Source organism: Mus musculus, chromosome 13 (assembly GCF_000001635.26).
Source record: "Mus musculus strain C57BL/6J chromosome 13, GRCm38.p6 C57BL/6J".
Lineage (NCBI taxonomy): Eukaryota > Metazoa > Chordata > Mammalia > Rodentia > Muridae > Mus > Mus musculus.
The window spans coordinates 13070378-13094658 of NC_000079.6; the positions used below are offsets into that span (position 1 = coordinate 13070378).

Below are 24281 nucleotides of genomic sequence, written 5' to 3' on the forward strand. Positions count from 1 at the left end.
TATGAAGTTACCTTTGCAGTGGATAAAATTGGATAGGATCTGAATTTTGAAAAAGTGTTAGTGTATGTGTTTAAGCTCCTAATCTCTTACTCCTTCAGCAGGAAGGACGATGTACAGCCCTCCATGAAGAATGCTACTTTTACATCAATCGTTCAGATATAGTAAAGGTTCTATGGCTAAAGTTTGAAAAGGACTATCCAAAAGGAAAAGAGAAAAAGAACAGAATCAGGGATGGTTTGAATCTCGATTCTCTACTTCTCCATGGCTTACAACTTCAATTTCTACACTGCTTGGACCATTAATTATGATTTTATGGCTTTAAACTTTTGGACATTGTATCTTAAATAGATTGGTTGCCTTCACACAGGAACCTCAGCTATACACCATGGCAGTTATTGATCGCTATGAAGAAATGCATTTAGTGCATATTCATATGACCTTCCTGGTTTTGGCCTGAATGGGAAAGACTGTGCTTTTCAAGACTGGTATTCAGGGATAGATAAGAGTGTTCTTGAGCTCATATCAACCTAAGACAGACACCTATTTAAAAAAGTTATGTTTGTCCTCCAGGATGGGTAAGAAGGGGCAATATAGACACTGAACTAAGACAGGTGTAGTCACCTGGCCACTCTTTACCCAAGAAGGGATTATGGAAAACAAGTAAATCTTGTGCGTCCCCTCCAGCTCATCTATAAAAAACAAAAGAGGGAGAATTATGCCCTTCCTCCAGCCTTGAGTAGGCTAAATAGACCTTAAGTACTTGCCACATTTGGACCTTAACAACACAGATGGAATCTTCTACCTTGCTGCACCTGCAGTTTCTTATAGGAGTAGACTGCCTGCTGAGCTTGTTTTCCAACATAATCCAGATGAAACAAAGGATGAATCTGTGGGCTTTCCCTATATACATCCAGTGTTGAATATTAAACTTTGAGCATTTGTCTTGGCTTCATCCTTCTCTTGCACCTTGTTCCTTTTTCATTTCCAGCAACCTTTCAGGTACCCAGCTTTCCATGATCACTGGACAGCAACAGAGACTTGAAGTTCTTATCATATAGATCTTTGACTTTTTTAGTTAGAGAACTTAGAAAAATCACACCAAGGTATTTTCTCTTGTTTGTGATTATTGTTAAGTGTGTCATTTCCCTAAAATCTTTCTCAGCCTGTTTATCCTTTGAGTAGAAGAAGGCTACTGATTTGTTTGAGTTCATTTTATATCGAACTACTTTGCTGAAGTTGTTTCTCAGATATAGGATTTCTCTGATGGGATATTTGGGGTCACTTAAATGTACTATCATATCATCTGCAAATAGTAATATTTTGACTTCTTCTTTTCCTCTTTATACCCATTTGACTTCCTTTTGTTGTCTACTTTCTCTGGTGAAGTGTTCGAGTACTATATTGATACGCAGGGGGAGAGTGGGCAGCCTTGTCTAGTCTCTCATTTTAGTTGGGTTGATTCAAGTTTCTCGCCATTTAGTTTGACGTTGGCTACTGGTTTGATGTACATTGCTTTTACTATGTTTACGTGTGTGGCCTTGAGCTCCTTATATTTTCAATTTGAATTCTGCAATGAGTTATCCTTATCTAATGAGAAGCTCATATGGTTTTGCTTCCCCTTTGAGTTTGTTTTTATAGTGGATTATGTTGGTGGATTTCCAAATAATGAACCATCCCTGAACCCCTAGGATGAAGCTTACTTGATCATGAGAGATGATTGTTTTGATGTGTTCTTGAATTCAGTTTGAAGGAATTTTATTGAGTATTTTTAAATCGATAATCATAAGGGAAATTGGTCTGAAGTTCTCTTTCTTTGCTGTGTCTTTGTGTGATTTTGGTATAAGCATAACTATGACATCATCGAATGAACTGGGTAGTGTTCCCTTTGTTTCTATTTTGTGAAATACTTTAAAGATAATTGATACTAGGTCTTCCTCGAAAGTCTGATAGAATTCTGATATAAACCAAGCTGGTCCTCGGCTTCTTTTGGTTGGAAGATTTTTAATGACTTCCTCTATTTCTTTAGGGGTTATGGGACTGTTTAGATGGCTTATCTTATCTTGAATTAACTTTGGTACCTGGTATCTGTCTAGAAAATTGTCCACTTTATCCAGATATTCCAGTTTTGTTGAGAATATGCTTTTGTAGTAGAATCTGATGATTTTTTAAAAAAAATTTCCTTGGTTCCTGTTGTTATGTCTCCCTTTTCACTTTTGATTTTTGTTAATTTGGATGCTGTTTCTGTGCCCTCTTGTTATTCTGGCTAAGGGTTTATCTATCTTGTTGATTTTCTCAAAGAACCAGCTCCTTGATTGGCTGATTCTTTGTGTAGTTCTTTTTATTTATAGTTGGTTAATTTCAGCCATCAGTTTGAATATTTCCTGCTGTCTATTCCTCTTTGGTATATTTGCTTCTTTTTGTTATAGAGCTTTCAGGTGTGCTGTCAAGCTCTTGTGTATGCTCTCTCCAGTTTCTTTCTGGAGGTACTCAGAGCTATGAATTTTCCTCTTGGCACTGCTTTCACTGTGTCCCATAAGTTTGGGTACATTGTGCCCTCATTTTCATTAAATTATCAATTTCTTTAATGTCTTTATTTTTTCCTTAAACAAGTTATCATTGAGTAGATAATTGTACACCTTCTAGGTATATGTGGGCTTTCATGTGTTTTTGTTGTTATTGAAGACCAGCCTTAGCTCATGGTGATCTGATAAGATCCAAGGGATTATTTCAATCATCTTGTACCTGTTGAGGCATGTTTTGTGACTGATTATATGGTCAATTTTGGAGAAGGTACCATGAGGTGCTGAGAAAAAGGTATACTCTTTTGTTTTAGAATGAAATGTTCAATAGATAATCTATTAAAGCCATTTGGTTCATTACTTCTGTTGGTTTCACTGTGTCTCTGTTTAGGTTCTGTTTCCATGATCTGTCAATCGATGACAATGGGGTATCAAAACCTCCCATGATTATTGTGTGAAATACAATGTATACTTAGTAAAGTTTCTTTTATGAATGTGGATGTGCTTGCATTTGGAGCATAGATGTTCAAGATTCAGAGTTCATCTTGGAAGATTTTTACTTTGACAAGGAAGAAGTGTCCTTCCTTACCTTTTTTGATAACTTTTGGTTGAATGTCAATTTTATTCACTATTAGACTGGCTACTGCAGCTTATTTCTTGGGGCCATATGCTTGTAAAAAAATTTTTCTAGCATTTTGATGTGAGGTAGTGTGTCTGTCTTTGTCACAGAGGTGCATTTTCTGAATGCAGCAAAATACTGGGCCCTATTTTCATATCCAGTCTGTTAGTCCATGTCTTTTTATTGGAAAATTGAGTCCATAGATATTAAGGAAAACTGATTGTTGCTTCTTGTTACTTTTGTTGTTAGCAGTGGGATTATGTTTGTGTGGCTATCTACTTTTGGGTTTATTTAAAAGAGAGTAATTTCAAAATTATAAATCATTTCTTCACAGAGTTAGAAAGGGCAATTTGCAAATTCATTTAGAATAACAAATATCCCAGGATAGCAAAAATTATTCTCAACAATAATAGAACTTCTTGGGGAATAACCATCCCTAACCTCAAGCTGTGCTACAGAACAATAGTGATAAAAAAATGCATGGTATTTGTACAGAGACACACAGGTAGATCAATGAAATATAATTGAAGACCCAGAAATGAACCCAAACACCAATAGTCACTTGATCTTTGACATATGAGCAAAAAACATCCAGTGGAAAAGAGACAGTGTTTTCAACATGTGATGCTGGTTCAACTGGTGGTCAGCATGAAGAAAAATGATAGTTAGCCCATTTTATCTCCTTGTACAAAGCTCAAGTCCAAGTGGATCAAGGACCTCCACATAAAACCAGATACACTAAAAACTAATAGATGAGATGATGGTGAAGAGCTTCAAAATCACAGGCACAGGGGAAATTTCCTGAAGAAAATACCAATGGTTTATATTTTAAATTCAAGAATTTACAAATAGGACCCCATAAAATTGCAAAATTTTGTAAGGCAAAGGACACTGTCAATAAGACAAAAGGGCACCCAACAGATTGGGAGCAAACAGATCTTTAAAAAATCCTACATCTGATAGAGAGCAAATATCCAATATATAAAAGAACTCAAGAAGGTATACTCCAGAAAACCAAATAATACTATTTAAAAATGGGGTACAGATCTAAACAAAGAATTTTCAACTGAGGAATATCGAAGGGCCAAGGGCACCTAGAGACATGTCCAACATCCTTAGTCATCAGGGAAATCCAAATCAAAACAATCCTGAGATTCCACCTCATACCAGTCAGAATGGCTAAGATCAAAAACTCAGGTGTCAGCAGATGTTGGGAAGGATGTGGAGAAAGAAAAGCTGTCCTCCATTCCTGTTGGAGTTGTAAGCTGGTACATCCACTCTGGAAATCAGTCTGCCATTTCCTCAGAAAACTGGACATACTACTACCTGAAGACTCAGCTATACCACTCCTGGAGATATACTCAGAAGATATTGAACATGTAATAAGGACTCATGCTCCACTCTGAACAGAGTATTCATATCTATAATAGCCAGCCATATATATAACAGCCAGAAGCTAGAAATAACCCAGATGTCCCTAAACAGAAAAATCGATATAGAAAATGTGGTACAGTTACACAATGGAATACTACTCAGCTATGAAAAACAGTGAATTCATGAAATTCACAGGCAAATTTATGGAACTAGAAAATATCATCTTGAATGAAGTAAGCCAATCAAAAAAGAACATACATTCTATGTCCTCACTGATCAGTACATGTTAGCCCAAAAGTTCTTGATACCCAAGATACAATTCATATACCACATGCAGCTCAAGAAAAGTGAACATCAACATGTGGATGTGTCAGTCCTTCTTAGAATGAAGAACAAATTACTTAAGAGAGGAAATACATGGACAAAATGTGTAGCAGTGACTAAAGGAATGGCCATCCAGAGACTGCCCTACCTGGGGAACCATCACAATTATAGACACCAAACAAAGACACTATTGGGGATGCCAAGAAGTGCTTGCAGAAAGGAGCCTGATTTAGCTGTCTCCTGAGAGGCTCTACCAGAGTCTAACAAAAACAGAGGCAGATGCTCACAGACAACCATTGGAATGAGCAAGGATATCCAAAGGAGGGGTTAGGGAAAGGACTGAAGGATCCTAAGGGGTTTGTAACCCCATAGGAAGAACAACAATATCAACCAACCAGATGCCACCCCAGACCTCCCAGAGACTAAACCACCAACCAAAGGGTACACATAGATTGGCCCATGGCTCCAGCAGCAGATGTAGCAGAGGATGGCCTTATTGGTCATCAATGGGAAGAGAGGTCCTTTGTCCTGTGAAGGCTCACTGATGCAGTGTAGGGGAATGCCAGAGTGGGGATGCAGGAGGCAGGGTGAGCAACCTCATAAAAGCAGGAGACAAGGGAATGGAATTGGGGATCTCTAATGGAAACCGGAGGAGAATAACATTTGATATATAAATAAATAAAATACCCAATAAAAAATAACATATATGCAGAAGGACCAGTGCAGACCCACCCAGGCTCTGTGATTGCTGCTTCAGTCTCTGAGAGACCCTATGAGTCTTGTTTAACCAATTCTGTGTGCCATGCCCTCCTTTTGCCCTCCACTCTAGTTCCTAAAATCCTTCCCCTCCTCCTCTGAGGGATTCTCTGAGGTTCACCTAATGTTTGGCTGGGCACATCTTCATGAACAGAGATTAATTCTCAAGAGTGATAAAGCAAGTATGGACTGAGAAGATAGCTTGGTTAGAATTTCATTGAAAGTGTAAATCAATGAAAAACAGAGACAATACCAAAGGGTCTGAGAGAGATTTTCTGCCTAAGTGGTCTGCCAGAAAAGATATCTAAATGACATATGGAAAAACTGAAATTCTGGGCCAGAGTTCAAGCAACTGCCAGAGAAGAACAAACAGTGACATCAAAGCCCTGGAGCCATGCCTCTGAGCAACACAGCCTCAGCTGGCTCAGTCCAGACTGTTTGGCTCAGTTACCAGTCCAGATGCCTCAATGGAATCTACATCCTTACCAGAGGTTATAGCAGTAAAGATCATAGTGGAATGTTATCTAGGCCAGGTGTGGCACAAAGTGGCTCAGACAAGCACAACCAGTTCACCTCCCTCCAGCCTGACCAGAGACTTCTCCCTGGTACTGTTCAGCATTAATCTCTAAAACTACATAGCTTTCTACTCCTGAATCATTCCTCATCAACTTGAATAATCGCATGATCTCACAGCAGGCAAATAATCACAACTCCTTCAGATAAATAATGTTCTACCAAAGCACATCAGCTTTTTTTGCTGGCCTATCCTCAGCTCTGTTTTACCCCAAATTTTCTCTCAGTATCTCCAGCAATCTAGCATACAGGATAGCCTCCCTCTACTTCCAATTACTTCACCTATATCCTTATACCAACTACTCACTAAATCCTGCCTCCCCAAGGCTATCTGCAGCTGCCCAACATATTCAGTTTTCTTACTATGCCCCCCAGAGAGTATACTTACTCCATCCAACAATACCCACCTTTGTCTCTGTCTGTCTCTGTCTGTCTCTTACTGTCGCTGTCTCTCTCTCTCTCTCATCTGCAGTAGCCCCCAGCATGGTCAACTGTATTTCAACAGCCTTTTTCATAGCCCATGATGCCTATCCAGGAGAATATGTCTTCCTGTGGTTTAGCAGCCTCAGAACCATGGTCTCCTCAGCAACCAGAGTGGGATATGTCAGTCCATATGCAAGGCCTAGGGTTCAGTATCCTGCATTGCTTTCTTTCCAAGCACTACTTGTGAGTGACCTACAAAAGCTTTGTCTAGCCCCCTTTCCAGCTGTCTGTGCTTGTCCCTCACAGACACCAGGTGGAAGTAGGACTTCTAGCAAGGACTGTATTCATGCTCAGTATGATCCTGCCAACTCAAGAGAATTGTATAAGCCTTTCTTTAGTTTCTATAGCTTCCTGGCTCTGAGTAGAATCAAATATTTCAATCTCCCTTTTGCTTAAGCTCACTTCAGAGGCCATGGCATTACATCTTCTCAACCAAATCTATTGATCATATAATTGAATTGGCTTATGGACAAACAGCATGCATTTATACATGCATACAAATCTTTCCATGCCAGTGCATGTAACTTAGTGCAAACACCAAAGTATGCATCATCAAGACCAGAAGCATGGAGACTTGTACAATCCTGACAGTGACCCCCGGCCAACACACAAAGATGCTGCAGCACTCATATCTCTTAGTTTCCAGCACCCTCTTCTGTCACTATCCCACCTTCACTGGGCAATCACCTGCCTTTTCTTATGTGATTCACTGAGCCTGGGGGTCCTTCAGTGGGTGGTGGGGGCTGGTCCCTCTTAAGCACAGTTATTATAGTACAATCACTCGATATTCCCTCCCTTGCTCTATGACTAGTTGATTTACCTGGTGTGCCAGAGACAGAGTGGATTAAGGCAAGAAAACATGAACAAGAGACACTCAGATCTGTCTCCACTGACCTGGGGGACAGCAGATGCTCTGATAGATAGGGTACTGGAAGTTTCCAATCTTCCTGAAGACATCACCTGTACAGAGGTGACACATTCTTCACCAAAGTGGCCCTGTCTGGCACCAAGATCCAGTGGTGAGAGTCACATTAACATACACATTATTTTAGTGTACATACAGATGTTTGCTGAGTATACACACTGTGAATTTTCTTTAATCTATTTTTTGATGTATCAGATTCTAGAGTTGGACTATTTCTGTTTAATGGCATTATTGGTATTCTTGCTACAGAGAGGCTGTTTCTTCAAATGCCGTCTTATGTGGAAACCCATAATGTTAACTCTATTCATCCTCTCCTAATAAAGAAGGGGTGTTTTAAACTCTCTAGTATGTATCCCTTCTAGTCACATTTTTCTGGGTCTATATAATATATGTAAGCACAATAAATCTGTGTGAAAATTGTTATTTCAATTATGTGCCACTTTGAGGTCTTTGAAAAGGTGTCGCAATGAAGAGACTTCCCACAATTCTAAAATTCCTTCTTATAAACTTCCATTACACACCAAAAAAATCTCACAGAATGGAATTGTCTTCTATTTTTCAGCCTACATCCAGCACTCCACAAGTTGGCATCACCTGTCTGATGGCATAATTGAATGGAAAGAATGTTAAGTGAAGTGAATAGTGTAAGGTGCTTTTGTGTCTCTTTTTATTTTATGAAAGAGAACCTTTATGTTCATGCATACCTTGAAACGTATAAAATTATAAGAAACTTGGAAATGATGGTTCATCAACGATCTTCATAAAATTTTACAGAGGTGCAGATATTATCACTATAAAGCATACACATCAAGTACTTGAGATAAAGGTCAACTGTAAATGTGTCAACACGCAGACAGTAAAACAATTTATAAAGAGCAAAAAAACTAACAAAGAATCAAGTTCTTTGTTAGTTGACTGTAAGGATGCCAGATCTGTCCATAAAGGGTAGTCAGTATTCTCCTCCATTCAAGGATGAACCTAATGACCAAAAGCATAGTCAGATAGTCAGACACTTAATATTACAACAAATTATATGATGTTGTCATTTTTCATTCTAAATATTAAATTATATTTAGGGAAATAGTACTATTATAAAATGTTGGCCAGAAACATGGATTTCCATAAGTCTAGCACAAACAACTACAAATCTGGCATATAAAGCTAGATTGGAGATAAATGTATACATTTTCTTACAATAAATTAATGTCAGTTAAAGTAGGGTATTTCATGACTAGATAGAGGTCTATACAAATTATCACCTGAGAGTAGATTTGTGTATCCAAGGGACAATGAAAGCACTATTGACAGTTTTCTCAATAGGTGGTAGACAGGCCAGTGGTGAATGGGATTAGAAAGAATGAAATAATCAGGATATGTCACTTTGCTTAGAAAAGGTACTTTAAATGATTGTGAAGAACAGCTTCATTTTATGTCCATCATTGTAATGCAGCTGCATGTAAGATGGAATGTCTACGTTGTGTTCATGAGAAGTGCTATGTATAAAAATTCCTCATTTACTACAGAAGTCAGATCATTTATGATGGAGTAAAGTGGAAGGCAGGAAGAGAGCTTACCTTGCTGAGTATCATCAGGATAGTCTCTAGAAGTTCTCTGTTTAGGGTCCTGATGGCTTTGGATCTTATTAAAATTGCATCAGGGGCACCTTTCATACAGTGGAGTTCAGTCTCTAGGTGGTACAGTGGTTTATTCCAGGAATTCAATATGCTGACTATAATTTTCAGGAAGTCTTCAAGCTATTCATCATAGAGGAGCAACGATATTGAGATAAATGAAATAAACAAGAATTTGTTACATGTTTTGAATTAGAAAGGATGAACTAACACAACTACTCATGTGGATAAAAGTGATATACAACTGGAAATTTTAACCATTCACTTATATTTTGCCAGAATAAAACAACTTATATAAAGAACTACTTTTTTGTAATGGTCTAGAATACTTATCATATTCTGCTGTCCACATGAAATTCTACCACCTGCTCTGCATGTAAAATTTACATACTTGGCTATTTTGCTTGTTCACAGGCATCTGAGGCTTTGCTTGTGACTCAGAAAGACAGATAACTCCAGCCCAAATTATAAATCATTTAACTCAGATTAACCATTCTAGTCAACTAGAATGATCATAACCATACTAAATTATCATAACTAGGTTATTTTAGAACAACAATAGAAAGATATATTGAGGGCAACCTGTAGTGATAGATGTTCTAGCAGAACCATCTATTTGTCAGCATGTACAGGAGAAGAACAATGGTACAAATAGCTTTAATAACATTAAATGATGATGGCATAGAGGTTGCTGGGAGCTTGATGCCATGGGACTAAGAATGAAGGCTTGAGTTGGATAAGTAAGATACCCATTCTTACTAGTCATGGAAAAGAACCACTTACATTAATCTTTTAAATCCTCACTTTTATTAACTCAGGTTGCTTTTAGGAGGAAATTTTTTCAGTGATATTAAAAATAATAATAATACTCTGTGAACTGCCTAGTCCTGGAGTAGGTCACTAAAAACATTTACAAATATTCCCTTTTTTCTTTAACCGTTTTCCTTCCCCTGTTCTTATTATTTTCAAAATGACATCAAATTAATTCATTAGGAGATAAGTTATGGCATTGAATCACAAGAAAAAGATCATAAAAATTATAAATGCAGTTGCTGGGATATGTAGACCTCATAACAAGTGAGGGTGTAGAAACTTTACATATAAATATAAGACTAATTTGTACAGAAAAAGCCTCAGTAGAAAGTACAAAAGTCAGAAAAATCAGAAGCAGGAGAGTTGTGAGAATTAAGAATAGTCTGTGTGAGGGCCAGTAATGGGAATTTCACCAGTGGGGAGACATAAGTGATAGATGATGAAGACAATTGTGGTTCCATGTCTTAGGAAAAGACAGAAATGTTTTTGTGTTTTTGTTTTTGTTTTTTTATCCAGGCATATCCAACTAAGTTAATAAATAATTATTTATTATATAATAATAAATAATATGCAAATAATAAGAAATTTTTGGGTCACGTCTGGAATTTTATGATTCTCCTACAATATTTTTTAACATTTAGTTTAGGTTATAATTCATCACCTACCTCACATATTTTTTTTTCTTTAATTACTCACTCTTATCCCATTCTTCTGCATGTTTAATTTTAGTGTTTATAAGAACCTAAGAAATGGCAAAAGCAAGGTGTCTCTTCAGTTATTTAGGTGAAAACCCTGGCCCGAGGACTCACTGAGATCTTTCTGGCTTCCTCTAAGGTTTCTGGAACGCTGAGGGAAAATGTGTGGCAGCTGTAGAGAGTCTCAATCATGTGCTTATGGTCCTTGAGAAAATCCAATACCTAAAAATGGGAAAATAGAAACTGAGTTAGTTCCAATTTGGGGATTGAGGAAATAAATCCATGATGAGCATATGGATTAATTCAATAGCTCTGTAATTTTTTCTTTTTACACATGAGCACTACATAAAATCTGAAATGAGGAAATTTGAAAAGTTACCCTTTTACCTATATTTTCCTATTAAATTTGTAATCTCAACTTGGTATTCATCAAATTATTTTTAACTTCTCAGCCTTTTTCCCTCTTTACTATGCTCTCTTATTCTCATACCTCAGTAATTTTTGTTTGGTGGGAAAAAGCTGAAAATATTAAAATTATAAATATAAAATGTTTCAAAGAAAATCTGTTTAGGAAATGATACCAATGCCATAGTTTCTATTTAGCTGTATTTATTAATCTTTATTTTGTGTTTGTATAAACTGAAATGCTTCTAGGTATTATAAAATTATAGATATTACTTTTACTAACATTGAACACTTACAACTTGTACCATACTAAGTTAAACATAACATTTGAATAGAATTTTATTAACAGTAAGTATAAATTTATTAATCTTTATTAATAATTAGATAAGAAATACTTATCCATAAAATAATAAAAAATCAATTAAAAACATAAAATAGAAATTAATGTTTATGTACCCATCAATACATAAACACACAAATATATTAATTTAAATATGGTATTTAAAATACATTTGATGTAATATTCATAAAAGCTATTTTGTGAAAGTTTAATGGATTACTAAGAATGTTCAGAATTAAAGGGGATCAGTCAATATTGAGGAATAAAAAATTCTGAGGAGCTGGGTGGTTGTGGTACACACCTATAATTCTAGCATTTTGGAGGCAGAGGAATCCAGATTTCTGTGAGTTTGAGGCTAGCCTGGTTTACAGTGTAAGTTCCAGGACAGCCATAATTACACAGAGCAATCCTATCTAGAAAAAAAAATCTCAGGATTAAAAAGACAATATAAACACACATTTATTTCAAATACAGACATTCTTGGGATGCTGTTATACTCATTTTCTCTTGCCATTACTGATCTTGAACACATAATATATGACCACCAGTTAGAGAAAAATCTAGTTTCAGTTCTAAACCAACCCTCCAACAAAAGAAACTATGGCTTCTGAGCCCTATCAACAATGACTTCTAGCAGTTGAGAGTTCATAAAAGGCCATTAGCTTAGTGTTCTCTCCTTGTCTGACATGGGGTCCTATTTATGTTTGTAGTCCCTGTGCACATGCATTACAATGCAGTTAAATTTTATAGGAAAGCAGCAATAAACCACGAGAGAAGGGACACTGGAGCGTGAGTCCTGATAAGGATGCCTGGGAGATAAGACTTCCACCCCACTGTAATTGCCTGTAATTTTTTAAAAAGTATATTTATATTAGTTCTTTAAGAATTTTATAAAAAAGGTATTAGACCACCCTCCCCAAAGCCTTCCTAGATAAACTCCCCTTCCCTATCCACCCTAATTTGTGTTCCATTTATCTACCCATCAAGGCCAATTTGTGCTGCCGATATATTCTTGGATATGTGGGCTTCTGTTAGAGCATTGCCAGGTTAACAGGAGTAACACTCCTAAAAACGATCCTCTATCCCCCAATAATTAACAATTGCTAATATCATTCAGGATGTAACTTTGTTGTGAGGTGCCCTCTCTGTGCTCAGATTTAATATGACTTGGGCTTGCACATGTCTTGAATATGCATGCTCTCAAAATTGCTATGAGTTCATATGTGCGAATATTCTGCAATGTATAGAAGATAGTATTTCTTTATAGTCATTAATCACCTCTGTTCTTTACAGTTTTTCACACTGTCTTGTAAAACAAAAAACAAAAAACAAAAAACCACATCATGACCAAGAAGTAAGTTGGGGAGGAAAGGCTTTATTCAGCTTACACTTCCACATTGCTGTTAATCACCAAAGGAAGTCAGGAATAGAACTCAAAAAGATCAGAAAGCAGGTGCTGACCCAGGGGCCATGGACGAAGGGATGTTACTGGCTTGCTTTCCCTGGTTTTCTGAGCTTGCTTTTTTATAGAACCCAAGACTACCAGCCCAGGAATGGTACCATCCACAAGGGCCCCTCCCTCTTGACCACTAATTGAGAAAATGCCTTACAGCTGGATCTCAGGGAGGCATTTTCTCAACTGAAACTGTGATAACTCATTTTAAGTTGATATATATTTGATTTAGAGCTGAATATTTTTTCATTCTTATTCTATTAAGTATTTGGAGGTCTCTCTTAATCACTAACATAGCCTTCTATAAGAGGGCTTAGAGATACATGGATATATAAATGTAACTCAAAAGTCACTTAGAGTTAATTCATTACTATATCCATATAACAGAATTATAATTTTATGTTCTCTTCTAGAGTTCATGATATATATGGCCAGACAATGGTGATAGAAATAGGTTTCATATTGTGAAGCTGTTTTTAAAGCCAATCAAAAGTGATTGGTTGCTCTAATAAAGTTTATGTCTCTCTAGCACCAGAATTCATTTCTTGCCAGGATAATCATTATTGTAGCTCACAGGAAATCATGGCTGGATTAGATTGATGGTTACTTCGCTCCTCTGTTTTGAGCATTCCATCTCCCTATACTATGAAAGTAACCCATAATGATGATTATTCTGGTTTGGAACCAACTTAATGTCTTTATGTTCTATTACTCAAGTATGTGATGTCTTCAGAAATGGGATCTTACCAACTTTCAGAGTGTCACCAAAATCATTGACAACAATCTGTAATGTTTGGGGACTTAGGGCCTCACTAGTCAAAACCTCCAATAGAGGCAAAATATTCTGAGCACTAGACTTGTTACTTTTTACATTGTGGTGACTCGACTAGTAGGAACATTCTTGTCCCAATATAGTCTAATAAGTATTTTTAATCCTTTTTGTATATGTGTATATATACATATTTAGGAAGCTTCTATCAAATAGCATTTGATATAATTTTTTGAAAAAGTTTTTGGTGTTATTTATCCCTCACAGTATTTTCTGCTCTATGCTGCCTTCCCATACTCTAATTTAACCCTTCCTTGCCACAATTCCATTTTAACTCTTTATACCAAAGATTTCTGTTTTTCTTTTCTTGAAAGTCACTTCCCCATGTTGCCTTAGTAATTTCCTGACCTCTGTGTGCTTTCTAACAAAATACACATATATGATGATTCAATGTTAACATTCACAAGTAAGAGAAAACAAATGATCCTCTCTCCTCTCTCTTTCTCTCCTTTCTCTCCTTTCTCTCCTTCCTCTCCTTTCTCTCCTTTCTCTCCTTTCTCTCCTATCTCTCCTTTCTCTCTCTCCCCCCTCTCTCTCTCTTTCTCTCTCTCCCTCTCTCTCTGCATGTGTGTGTGTCTGCCTTTCCATACTCTTATCTCCATCCACTTATCTGTGAATTTCACATGTCCGTTAACTTAATAGCTGAGTAATAGTTCATTGTGAAAATATACCTTCTTTCATCGGTCAGCTGATGGAAATGTAGACAATTTCAATTCTCTGACTCTTGTGTATATAGCAACAACAGAAATATATGATAAGGTATTGCCATGATAGAATATGAAGTCCTTTGCATGTATGTCTGAGAGTGGTATGATTAGTGCCCATGTGATATACAGTGCTTTCAGTTCTTTCAGAGAGCTCCATGCTGGTTTCTGCCATGGTCTCATCCAGTTTGCATTCCCACTGAGTAGCTCTTCCCATCTTTCCACATCCCTGCAGCATTTGTAAATTTTAAAATCATACCCATTCTGCCTGGGATAAGATGAAATCACAAAGTAGCTTCAATTTGCCTTTCCTGAATAGATAAGAATGTTAAATGTTTTTATATTGTTTCTAAGCCATTTGTATATTCACTTTTGATAACTCAGTTTATATCCAAGACCTATTTTCAATTGGATTGTATTATTCCTTAATGTTTAAGTTTTAGTGTTCTTTGTAATTTTAGATATGAATTCTCTATATTATAGAGTCTCTAAGACATATGGTTGGTAGAGATTTTTCTGCTTCTGTATGTTGACCCTTCACTATAATTGTGTCCTTTCCCATAAGGATTGTTTTTAAGGTTCATGAGATTCCCGTTGATAATTGTTGGTTAGAACAGCTACACTATTAGAGCTCTGTTCAGAAAGCATTTTACTAGAGAACTACAAACATAGTTCCAATTTTCCCCTCTATGAGACTGGGGGTATTAGGTCTTCTGTTAAAGGTCTTGATGCATTTGGAGTTGAGTGAGTGATGAGGATGAAGTCTCAACCTCAATGGGTTTTGTTGTTGTTGTTGTTGTTTTGTATTGTTTTAGTTTTTGCTTCTGTGACAAAAACTCATGTAGCTGTCAGTGTCTAGATTTACATCTGAGCCTTTATGTCTAGATTTACATCTGAGCCTTTACATCTGCTCCATTGAGCAATGTTGTTGTGTTTATGCTATTACCATAGTTTTAGTTACTATAGCTTTGTAGCACCACTTTAAATCTAGGATGACAATGCCTCTAGCTGTTGTTTTGCTGTTGTCCTGGATTGTTTTGACTCTGCTTTGTCCTTTGCATTTTTATGTAAAAATTAAGAATTTTCTATTTCCCTAAAGAATTCTATTGAAATTCTGGTGAGGATTACATTGAATTTGTAGATTGTTTTTTGTAGGATAGCCATTTTCACACTATTAATCCTGCCAATCCATGAGCCTGGGAGGTTTTCCATTCTCTGGTGACTGCCTCAGTTTCTCTTTTAGTGTTTTAACATTTTCACTGTGCAATGCTTACATTTCTTTTTTTAATTTTATTCCAAGAATTTAATTTTTAGTTTGAGGAAATTGTTGATGGTATTGTTTCCTTGATTTCTCATTTTTTTTTCCATTTGGTAAATAGAAAAGGCTACAAATTTCTCTGTGTTACTTTAGTAGTCTACTACATTGCTGGATGTCTTTGTAAGTTCTAGGGTATTTCTGGTAATGTATTTAATGTTTTTTATATAAAGAATTATATCATCTTCATAAGATATTTTTGACATCTTCCATTTCCTTAGCATCATTCACTTACTGCTTTAACAAAGACTACAAGTACTATTTGGAAAAATGGAAAGACTTATTATTTTCATATTTTTGGCAATGCTGTGGATGTTTCTCCATTTAATATGATGATTAATGTACATTGCCTTTATCATGTTGAGACCTGTTCCGCACATCCATATTTTTCCAGAATTTTTGTCATGAATGGATTGGAGATTTTATCAGAAGTATTTTCCAGATCTAATAAGATAATAATGGATCTGCCCTTTAGTCAATTTGTGTGAATTTTATGTATCTTTATTTACACTTGCATCTCCTAGACGAATCTAATTTGCAAATATTGTATAGAGAAGTTTGGTATATATGTTCATGAAAGATACTGGCTTATAGTTTCTTTTTTTGTTGTTGTTGTTGTTGGTCTTGTTTTGATATCAAAATAATAATGAATTTATTAAAAGAATGTGGAATTTTTCCTTTACTTTGCAGTCTAACAAGTAATAGTCATATTAGTTCATTGAATGTCTAGGAGAATTCTGTCCTGACCTTTGGATTTTGGGACTTTTTTTTCCAGTTGAGAGGTATATAATTACTTAAAAATTAAGTAATTAAATATTTCTTTCTCGCTTAATGTTATATTTTCAATTATTAACTTCAACTGGATTTGGATTTTAATAGGTTGTGCATATGGAAAATTTTATCTATGCTTGTTTTTATTTTCTTTGGGTTTTGTTTTAATTTCAGTATATTCCAACCTTAGTTTCCTCACCCTCCACTCGCCACAGCAACCCCTTCACTCTCCCAAAGGCCCTCTCCTCTTCCATCTATCTTTAGAAAAAAAAGCAGGCACTTGAAGGATATCAGTCAAACATGGCATAAAAAGTTACAACCAGACTAGATACAAACCCTCACATCAAGGTGGGCAAGGCAGCATAGTAAGAGGAAAATGATCCCCAGAGGAGACAATATAACATCAGATATGCTCACATTCCTACTGTTAAGAGTCCAATAGAAATACAAAGCTAATAACCCTAACATAGAGAGAGAACATCTAGAGCAAACCCATGCATACTCTGTGATAGTTGCCTCAGTCTCTGTGAGCCACTATAAACACTGCTACACTGGTTTTGTTAGCTGTGTTCTCCTGGTTTTAATTTGGTTAGATATAACTTTAAAGTATGTGTCTATAATTCTCTGAATGTCCTTAATGCTTGCTTTACTATCTCCTTTTCATCTCTAATTTTATTAATTTGCAATCTCACTAATTTTTTGGTCAAATGTGCTAATGGTTTTTCAATGTTATTAAACTTTTCAAAGAACCTGAGATATGTATTATATAAATAGCAATCGATTTGTTTTTGTTCTTTTTGTTTGTTTGTTTTTACTTTTTATTGGATATTTTCTTTATTTATATTTCAAATGTTATCACCTTTCCCAGTTTCCCCCACTCCCGAAAATACCCTAGCCCATTCTGCCTCCCCCTGCTTCTATGAGGGTGTTCCTCCACCCATCCCCCCATTCCTACCTCCCTTCCTCCATTCCTCTATACTGGGGCATCTATCAAGCCTTCATAGGACCAGGACTTCTCCTCCCATTAATGCCTAAGAAGGTCATCCTCTGCTGCATGTGCAACTGGAGCCATGTGTACTCCTTAGTTGATGGCTTAGTCCCAGGGAACTCTGAGGAGTCTGGTTGGTTGATATGGTTAAGAACCTGATTTTTATCTCATTAATTATTTGCATTTTTTCCATTTCATTAACTTTATCTCTGAATTTGATAATATATTCATAGAAAATTTCAAAGGTGAATTTATTTTATTTTTATGTATATAAGTGTTTGGGCTAACTGTGGTGGGTACTCACACTGTAGGAAGGCAATGAAAGGTCACAACACCCTCAAGAACTGCAGTTATATACAGTTATAACCTGCCATGTAGATGCTGGAAACTGAACTATATCCTTTACAAGAGAAGCAACTGCTCTGAAGTAGTTTAGCATCTGATGAGGATGTGGAGAAAGAGGAACACTCCTCCATTGCTGGTGGGATTGCAAACTGGTACAACCACTCTGGAAATCAGTTTGGCAGTTCCTCAGAAAAGTGAACATATTTCTACTGGAAGATCCAGCAATATCACTCCTGAGCATATACCCAGAAGATGCTCCAACTTGTAATAAGGACACATGTTCCACTATGTTCATAGCAGTCTTATTTATAATAGCAAGAGGCTTTAAAGAACCCAGATGTCCCTCAACAGAGGAATAGATACAGAAAATGTGGTACATTTACACAACGGAGTACTACTCAGCTATTAAAAACATGAATTCATGAAATTCTTAGACAGATGGATGGATTTGGAAGATATCATCCTAAGTGAGGTAACCCAATCACAAAAGAACACACATGATATGCCCTCGCTGATAAGTGAATATTAGCCCAAGGGCTAACAATACCCAAGGTACTATTTGCAAAACACATGAAACTTAAGAAGAAGGAATACCAAAGTGTGGATACTTTGATCCTTCTTATTCTATTTTGGGGGAACAAAATACCCATGGAAGGAGTTACAGAGACAAAGTTCAGAGCAGAAACTGAAGGAATGACCATCCAGAATCTGCCCCACTTGGCTATCCATCCCATAAACAACCACCAAACCCGGACACTATTGCAGATGTCAACAAGAGCTTTCTGACAGGAGCCTGATATAGCCATCTCGTGAGGGGCTCTGCTAGTGCCTGATTAGTACAGAAGTGGATGCTCACAGTCATCCAGTAGACGGAGCTCAGGGTCCCCAATGAAGGAGCTGGAGAAAGTACCGAAGGAACAGAAGGTGTTTGCAGCCCTTTAGGAGGAACAACAGTATGAACTAACCAGTAACCCCAGAGCTCCCTCGGACAATCAAAGAAAACATACGGAGGCACTTGTGGCTCTCTCTGCATATGTAGCAGAGGATAGCCTAGGTGGTCATCAATGTTTTGATCAAGCTGTCATTTAAAATGTAATAGTTTTTCTTGAAATTGGATGTTTTTTAAGGTAATATATCTTGGGAATGAAATATTTTATCACCCAGCAGGAGTACTAATTTTGACTGGTCAAATGTTTTGGCTGTGCAATTTTCTTTGTGATGGGTCCTAGGTATTTAGAGTCTGGTCATTGCAGTGTTTCTTGGTATGAAACTCTCATCTCTCTATTATTGAGTGAATGTTTGAAATGTGTTACAGTGATTGGCAGCATGTGTATTCTGTTTCTGCCTAGAGATGGAAGCAGGACTGTAGAGTGGGAATGAGTGGTACAAGGTGGAGTAGATGCAGTTGACTGCAGAAGTTTAGCCTCTCTAACCAAGAAAAGAGGTGGGTAATGTCCTCAGTGGATGTGATGTACTTTGTAGAGTAAGTTTTGGTTCACTATCTGAAGAGGAGTGTGGTTGTCCTAAGATTGACCCCATATGCTCATATATTTGAATGTGTGGCCCCAAGTTGGTAGACTATTTTGCAAAGAATTAGAGAGTGTGGTTTGGTGAAGAATGTGTGTCAGTAGAGGTGGGCTTTGATATTTCAAAACAAACAGCTGGCATACTTTATCTTTTTGATTATAAACTGTGAATCAAGATGTAATCTCTCAGCTACTACTCCAGCACTATGCCTGCTTTCGACCATATTCTGTGGTATAATGGACATGGCCTCACCCTCTGTAACAGTAAACAACCCCCCAATTAAATGCTTTCTTTTATAAGTTGCCTTGATCATGGTGTCTTGCACAGCAATACAAAAGTTTCTAAGAAAGGAGCTGAAATATATACTGAAAGGAAGGCATAGTATTCAACACTTCAAACAGGTCTGGAATGCATTTATTTGTTTGATAGTTATTTCCAAATAAATAGAATTGGTAATAACCATAAATTAATTTTATGAATGATTTGTCACATTGTCCTCATAGACTCTGAAAATACTTAATAGAATGTACACTTATATTTTAGACATAAATGTTGTGCATAAAATATATTCTAAGAGAAGTTTTTTGAAATGGTCATATTTTAATTAAATGCAAATGTATATATATTGTAACTATTCTAGTTTTTATGTTTTTCTTATTTTGAATATTTATGTGAATAAATATTTCTAATTCTTGAATATTTTGTTCCACATCTCCAATTGCATTTATTAAAGCGTCTTTGGAACAGAAGTTTTCCAAACTAGTGTCACAAAAGTCAAAGAAAATTTTCCCCTTGGCACATACATTTTGGCTCATTAATCCCCTTGAAAGTGAAAATTATTGAGATTTTAGAATTCTGTTTTTATCCACATGTAAAAATAAATTTATGGGATAACAATAGTGATCATTATAGAAAACTAAGTATTCTAAGTATGTGTTGCACAGAGCAGTTCCTAGGGCCAGTGTTACACTGACTTCCAGAACAAGATGGGGTTTTTTATATATAGCACCACAGAACCTCAGGTGCATAGTGAGTGAATGGTTGCCTTGAGTACAAAATTAAAACTATGAAAATCACATAAGTTTTGTAGTCCATTTTATCATAATAGATTTATGACCATAAAAAGTCTAAGCTATTATACACATTAAATCATTTAAAATGGTTTCTAAAAACTAAATATTCTGCCAAAGATGAAATGAATAATCTTAGAGGGCCAAGTTGGTACTTGCAGGCTGTCACTTCCTTTTTTATGATCTCATCCTTTTCACCATCAGTTTCAGGAAATTAGAAGTTATATGTTTATTTTCATCAGGAAATAAGTTTAAATAAGAAGAGAATGCCTCAACTCTGATCTCCTTAAGACATCACTGTACAAAATGATATTGATATTAAGCTAATATTAAAAATTCATAAGTGTAGTATTACTGAGGATCAGGGAAATCCCACCAGACATTAAACTATTTACCCTGGCTCAATCTAGGTTCCACATGTTACGAGAGTTCAGAAGCACTTCTGGGAGTTAAATGAAAGATACAAGAAGTGACTCTCATTTCAAAATCTGAGCCTATGGAAATATAATTAATTAGTTAAATTTGTACAGTGAAAGATGTTTATTACTCTCCATCAGTAGAAAACACCAGTGTATATAACAAAGGGCACTGTGAACAGACAAAGTGACTCTAAGTAATCTCAGAGAAGATGGTGCGTTAGCTTCTCTACCTTTACAGGAACAGTGTGCTTGGGGTTGGCATCAAACCTGCTTCTGAGGAAGAATGTGGCCTCAGCACTCAACGGTGGCAAGATGAATCCACAAGACAATTTTTCTCATAGATGCATGAATGTACAGTTGAGGAGGCTCTATCTAGAAAGATTAATTCTGAGGCTACAAGATTGTTTGCAGACTTTGTAGGTGTACTCATTGACTTCTGGCTCATTTACATAAAGGGTCCTCACATGAATAGTCGAGATGAGATATAATGCAGAGGAGAAAGACTCTGTATTCAAATTTCAAACAGTGCACCTTCATAGCAAGAAGAAAGTGAAGATACTAATATGTGAAGTAAGGCAATATGGAAGTCAAATATTTGCAAAGATACCTTGATTTTTATTTTGTACTATTTCTTAAAATAGCATTTTGTTTTACTGTTGTGACATAAGGCATGGAAAAGCATGTATGGGGAAGAGATTTGGTTCTCCTTCCATTATTTAGTTGACATTCTATTGGTATTCTTTACTTGGGGCCCTGTAGAAAATACAATAAAAGAAATCAGCAATGGTTTCATTAAAGTAATTAAATAGAGTGGCAGACATTAAGGCTATGTCTGTATATGAAAGGAAATTAATAACTCAAATAGGATAGAGGAAAATTTAGAAGGCCTTGCCATAGTTGAAGAACTATAGGCAATCCATAGCCCCTTAGAAAGGTGAAAGTACTCATCACTGTGAAGGAATCCCTGATAGCTTCTCCAATCTCATGTCCAACTCAAATGCATGTACATAAGAACCACAACAAACAGACTCAACAAGTTTCAGAAACACCTATACATCTACAACAATTATAATTATAAAAGACGAAGTCATGCATGTAACAGAGATAGGGGCGTAGCAGGAGATAGAGAGGTGAGAGGGAGGTGTGCAAAAGGACAAAATAGTGTAAGCATGGATGAAATTCTCAAATAAAAATCATAAATAAAAATTATTCTTTATACATGCACACACACACACACACACACACACACACACACACACACACACACACACACACACATATATATATATATATATATATATACTAATTCCATTATGGCATAATAAAAATTAGGTCTGGTACAGATAGACAAAAGTGTCCAGTCTTTATAGTAAGAGCACTTTAAAGGCTGTATCTTGCCTATCCTGGTTAATTCAGTGAAGCCAAAAGGTATGAAGAACTCTATACATGAGTGGATGTGACTCAATGTAAATACTTTATATGGTTCCTGTCATTTTACTTATTTTTTTTACATTCCCCTGTTTTATGGCCCATATTTATAACATCCTAACAATCTTTTCAAACTATCCAGAACTTTGACAATTTTCTTTGTGCTAGTTACTTTCTATTGCCAACTTAACACAAATTAAAATCATATGGGAAGAGGAAACTCAACTGAAGAGTTGCATACATCAGATTGGCCTGTGGGGAAGTCTCTGGGAATTTTCGTGACTGTTAATTGATATAGGATGGTGCACTCAACAATAGGCAGCACTACTCACTCAAAGTTGGTCATGAGAAGCAAAGAGAAAAAGAAGCTGGGAAGAAACCAGTCAGCAAGCTCATGTGATTCCTGCTTCTGTTCCTACTTCAGTTCTTACCCTGATTTCTTTCAATGGTGGACTAGGAATTTAAAGGATGAGCTGAAATTACCCATTTCCTTTCCTAGTTGCTTTTGGGCAGGATGTTCACAGCATCAGGAAGCAAACTAGAACTGAACCTGGCAGAGGAGAAGCCAAGTATCACTAGGGTGGACCTGACTATGTGATGTCGGGGAAGGATTATGAAAGTATTTGAAATCTTTGGTCTGGAAACCCATTTAGTGCTCAGATCATATAATGTTGCTGTTGGGGTAGTGATAATATTGGTGAAAGTATAGATGATGGAGGACTGGCTTGTGAAGCTTCAGAGGAAAGCATAGATTCTCTCAGGGCTGCCCACGTAATACTTTAGATTCAGAGTCCATGCAAGTGAAATATTAGTGTATCACTGTGTATCTTGTCTAGGTTTCTATTGCTATGATAAAATCACTGACCCATACCAATTTGGGAGGAAAGTTGGTTTGGCTTATAGTTTCTCATCACTGTTCATCACCGAGGGAATTCAGGCCCAGAAATCAAGCAGGAAGTGGAGGTCAAAATGGAAGCAGAGAGCAAGGAGAAATGCCATTCAATGGCTTGCTTCCCATGGCTTACTCACTTCACTTTCTTATACCACTTCATGCCACCTGCGCTAGGGCGGCACTACCTCCATTGAGCTTGGCACTCCCACATCAATCATTAACAAGGAAATTGCCCTCACAGACTTGTTTACATTTCAGGCTGAGGGAAACACTTCCTCAACTGAAGTCCTCTCTTCTCAAATGACTCTGCCTTGTGACATGTTGACAGAAAGCTAGCTAGCACACTACAATAATGGCTGCAGATTAGATGAAGTTGAATAACTGTTATTTACCAAAAAAAGTCACTGCCATTAGAAAAAAAACTCCTGAGATATGATTTTTGTTTTGTGTTTGTTTGTTTGTTTTGTTTTTTGGAGTCAGCAAACAGAATCTGTGTGCCAATTAACTTAGGCAGCACATCAAGTTGGCAGTTGAAAGTGACCATATTCAGAGTCCTTCTCATGGTACTTCTTCTGAAACCAAGAGTGGTCATGGAGATCACTGAAGGCTTGATATTGTGTGATGGGTTGATCGCCCTGCAGAATGACTCTGAGAGGCCACTGATATAGGTGCAGCCTTTGATGCAGAGGGGACCCAAGGGTATCAGCATGCCAGTTTTAGTACTGTTTGTCAAATGATAACTTTTAGGACAGTGAAAAGAGCTAACTCAGAAGGGTCCAGGGGCTTTGAAAGTTATATAACTATAGATCAATGAAAAAGATCAATGTTTGAAATTAAAGTAAAAAGATCATTTCCTTAGTATGTTAATTTCATTTTTCAGAACTCTTAAAATTAATTGCACATCAGATGCATCAGCATTCTGATCATTGGTTAGGTTTTATATTGGGAATCTCCAAGAATTTTAATATTTCATCGTTTCCCAAATACGTAGTCTACCATTACCTTAAGGTTCAAAATCAGGGTTTTCAACAGATGCCATAATTCTTCCTATTCCAGAATGGAGTAAGCCAGTGTGGGAGACAC

The 24281-nt window shown here is 36.6% G+C and overlaps 2 pseudogenes; one reads left to right on the top strand and one right to left on the bottom strand.

The window, feature by feature from the left end:
• On the top strand, positions 5741-7668 carry Gm18263 (predicted gene, 18263; annotated as a pseudogene).
• Gm32300 lies at positions 8322-10928 on the bottom strand (annotated as a pseudogene).
• Positions 10929-24281: the final 13353 nt, after the last annotated feature.